The sequence below is a fragment of the Phyllostomus hastatus genome, unplaced genomic scaffold (genome assembly GCF_019186645.2).
Source record: "Phyllostomus hastatus isolate PE091 unplaced genomic scaffold, TTU_PhHast_1.1 phas_contig_80, whole genome shotgun sequence".
NCBI lineage: Eukaryota > Metazoa > Chordata > Mammalia > Chiroptera > Phyllostomidae > Phyllostomus > Phyllostomus hastatus.
The window spans coordinates 11,760,787-11,765,253 of record NW_025333960.1 but is presented as its reverse complement, the minus strand read 5'-3'; the positions used below and the strand labels follow the sequence as shown (position 1 = coordinate 11,765,253).

The window sequence follows — 4,467 nt, the reverse complement described above, 5'->3', positions numbered from 1 at the left end:
TAAATTTAAGGACCTGTCTGAATTAGAGATTCACTAGTGGTATATATACTGATCACCTGCCATCAAGATAGAAACTATACTAGAGCAGTATTCTGTAGGAGGTGATCTGAATATAGACAGGTGACTTCCTCATCTTTACTTCCTGAGCACCGGGTATGTATGTTTACCTGCCCACTGGACGGACTATCCTACCTGGGGACAGCACAGGCTTCTCAGCCATGCAGGTAGAATGCACCATGCACTGCATTTACAGCCATCACTCCTCCTTCTCATCCACTCCATGCATTGCATTTAGTCACCAAGTTCTAAGCCTGACGCAATTTATTTCTTTGTAAGTGCATTTCCAGCCTCAGAAGGCCAGAGGAACCATTTACTAAGGGAGATAATAAGGGAGATACAGGAAGTGGGTTGTAGTCTCTGAATTTGGCCTTGACCAGCTCTTCAATTTGTTGGTAGCTAGTCTCATCTGCCTATCTCTCACTCTTCCCTCATCACCGCTGCAAGGCACATGCCCCATCTGCCCTGCCTTTTGGCTCCTCATCTTACTACATCATGTTTGGACTGTATCCTTCCCCACAGAGAACCTGCATAGACTGGCAAACTGGCAATAGGATGCTCTTGGGTTTGATCTACAGTGTCAGCCCGCATGTCATGTCCTTATAAACAAATATTTTCCCTCATCAGTGCTTGGAGTTGTGCCTAGCAACCTGGACCAAGAAAACTGTCTTGTAAATTGTTGCTGTTTTCTTTCCTTCTCCCTCACAAGGGACTTCCAATTCACTGGGGCACACAGCATGTTCTCAGTGAAGCATCTGATGAATAAACAAATGACCAAACATGCTAATGAAAGATAAGCCAAGGAGAAAAAATTAATGTTAGGTAACAATACTTTCTGCAATTTATCCTTGCTAACTTCAGCTCATTTGCTTTAACCTAAGACAACCAGAGAGCCTGGTTTTGCAGACAATGAAAACCTCACTTTAAAAATCTGTGAAGCTATGCTTGCTGGGGGCATGGGAAAGTTGTTGGCTCTCAGAAGCTCGTTCACATATCTACAGGTTAATACCATTGTTTGAGCAGTGAAGGCCAGTGAAGACTGAGGCCCCATTGACCAGAGCACGATTTTACAGTGTGCCATGTGTACTTTGTGCTCACTGACAGAAGCTCAGAGCCAAATTTTATTCAACTACAGCAACCATTATGAAGCGGTTATGCTAACCATATGCAAAACCTCTTTCTTTGGCCTGATTAGTTATGCCTCCTTTATTAACTTTCTCATATATGTCTTTGTTTTGATCTTCCATACCCATTAAAATAAATTACCCAAAGGACTTCCTTCAAAAACAGTGAGGTCTACACTCCTCTGTGGCATTGAGCCATGGGATGGAATTAGACCCTGGGTTTTTGTTGTTCTGTAATGCATTCAGCCTTTAAGACCAAAACTCATCATGCTTACAAGGCTCAATTGCCTACAATGTCAAATCTCATTCTGTGAGCTGGAACCTCTTAGGAAACAACTTTCTCGTTTTGGGCAAGTCCCCAGGAAATAAAATCATTAACATTAAAATGCTCTATATTAAATTGCTATATTAAAAACAACCCATAACAAGTAGAGCTAAAAGAAAGTCCAAAGTAACAAGCTAGTTAGTATGCCATCTCTTTCTTTATTTCTAATTATCTCAACAAATTGCTGAGTCCTTAGAAATCCTCACTATATTGTCCACACACTACAGAAAAGAGAAAATTTGTGGTTAGAACAATGCATTCCTAGTTTAAAGCTAATGTAAACCAGAAGTTTAAAATTCCAATTATTTTAACAGTACTGAACCAATAAAGAGTTCTTACTTGGAATTGTGTATCCCTCTAGGGGGCCATGGATTTCCAATGTTATTCGAGAGCCGAATTAAGTCTCATCAGAATAGTCTCTACTCCCCCTTTCAGGTATGTGTTACCTAGGAGCCTGGAGGCACATTAATGGTCCCCAAACAGATGGGCTTCCCCTTTATGTATTCCTCTCCTCTTGGGCAAGAAAAGCACAACCACATTGAGCAATCGTGTGTAAAGTTTTCTTAAATATATCTGCAACTTTTCACCTGTTCCTGAGCAGGGAGCCTGGACCTGGAAGCAGTAGGCTTCTAGACCATTAAGGACTAAGCACTCTTATTCAGATCCTTACCCATTCTGTGGCACAGATGTGCTTATTCTCAATCATTACTATCTTCAGAAATATTAACTCCACCCATTTCCTAGCTGGCTTTCCAGAGCCTTCAGTATTACCAGGAGTAGGCTAAATATTGCAACAAACACACACCCCCATATCAGCATTTCAATGGAATACAAATGCTTATGTCCCACTCAGCTCACAGGTCAATGTGGAGAGGAATCTGGTAGTGGTGGGCAGGGTGGAATGGGCCTAGGGGTGTTTCCCATACTCTTTCTATCTTCCATTCTCTTCTAGGTCCTTGGTGTCCTCTCCTTTTGGTTGGAAGTTAGAGACTAAAAACATGGAAATTTGTGTGGAAGCTTTTCTGGATCAAGCCTGCAGGTGGCACTCTTCATTATGCCCAAGGGACATGTGGACACATCCATGGGGGCTAAGGCTGAGATAGTTTGGCCCAGTGCCTGAAGGGAATAAAACTGGGGCTTGAGGAGAGCACAAAGCAGTCTTCCATTCATATTTTGTTGCTCCCAATTTTCTATCTTTGTTTCATTAGCTTTTCACCTCTTCTTCAGCAGGGAGCCTGAACCTGGAAGCAGTAGGCTTCTAGCCCGACAAGGACTAAGCATGCTTATACAGATCCTTACCCGTATGATCCATACCTAGTCAATAATGATTTGGGTAAATAGTCTATTTGCCAGAAATTTATCCCAGTAAGGGATAAATTGAACAAGCTGTTCAATTTGTTCTTTGAGTCTATTTTTTTTAGATGTTGGTTAAATACAAATGCACATCTCTCACATTTTATATACTACTGTCTCAGGTAAAAATGTATATTTATAAATTTGACTTCATAGCTCATCAGTTACAGAATGACATGAATTTAAATTGCTTTTTAAAAAAGGTCCCCACTAAGGTGTAGAGACATCAATTATTTACATCACTAAAAAAGAAAGCAGTAAAAATTGGTCAATTCTGACCAATGAAAATGAAGCCTCCCGGTCATTGTGGAGAGGGGAATGTCCAAGCCCCCCCTGCGCCAGCAGTTTGGCCTTGCAGCTTTCTTGAAGACTGGTGATGGTAGGTGTAGACAAGCTTTTAGGATCTGAGAGTATTTTCTGCATGACGGCTTGACCGTCAGTCACAAAACTCCTTCTGGTCATCCTAAATTTTTCACAAATGTCTGCAATGCTGGTGATTCCCAAATAAAAGGCTGATGTTATTTAATCAGGTCCGAGCCACCCAGAAGATAATTTTCGAGCCTTTGTTGAACAAACAGTCCCAGGATCTAAGTACCATATCCACAGGCAAGATGTCCACAAACAGGTAGGTGAAACAGTGGACACGACCAGGGTCCACAGGATGCCATATGCAACAATCAGGGCCACCACCACTGGCCGCAAGGTCCTCACCAGCTCCCCCAAGGCCTCCTGGTCTGTCTTTGGCCCCAGAGTCTCAGGGCTGTAGTAATTAGCTAGTATTCTTCCAACAAGAGCATCTAATAGCCAAAAGGATTCTTTTTCATTCTTTGTGATAAGAATCATATATCCCACTGTAAAATTCATTCCTTGGCAGTACCTTACCCTGGTTGTGGTGCTCATAGGTCAATAGCATGTTTACAGGGTCTTCTGTAAACAGGGATATGCACTCTTGAGAAATTTTACATTGTTCAGCAAGGTCTTGTTCATATCTGTCCAGATGGCCTCCTCTCTCCCTGGAGAAATTGGTGGTAATAGCCAGGGTTCCTCTCCATCTGGGGCTGGCCTCCAGTTACCCCTCTCCAGATGCGGGCTCTATGTTCGAGGGGAACATCTTTCTAGATATAGCGCTTCACTGTCATGCTTTTCTGGATACTACTACTTCCCTTTAGAAGTCTAGACCATTTTATTGCTCTTCTAGTGAGTATCACCAAGGAAAGTTTGCATAAGCTGCATAATCAAAACCTTCAGACTATTCAAACCCATACAGATCAATCCTGGGGACCCCATTCTGAGTGCATACCATGCTCCGCAGGCTCCATTCAGAGGAGGGGGGTGGTCACCCAGATCTACCCAGAGCCCAGACCTTACCTGGGGGAGGGTGCCAAGCCAGTCTCCAGTGACTCAGGGCAGCTAGAGTTGTTCCACCACTGCTAGCGCTGGGAAGCTCTTTGATTCTGTTTTAAGCCCTGTTTCCAAAGTCTTACCTACCAGAACCTATGGACTACAATTTCACTTTGTTTCTCCCACCCAAGTTCAAAGTGTAGTTTTAGAGAATGAGAATGGGGAAAGGAGAGAGAAAGAGAGGGAGAGAAACATCCATATGTGGTT

General features: G+C 42.8%; 1 pseudogene; it reads right to left on the bottom strand.

Moving 5' to 3' along the window:
• Positions 1 to 3,093: 3,093 nt before the first annotated feature.
• LOC123826330 lies at positions 3,094 to 4,178 on the bottom strand (annotated as a pseudogene).
• Between the last annotated feature and the right edge of the window lie 289 nt (positions 4,179 to 4,467).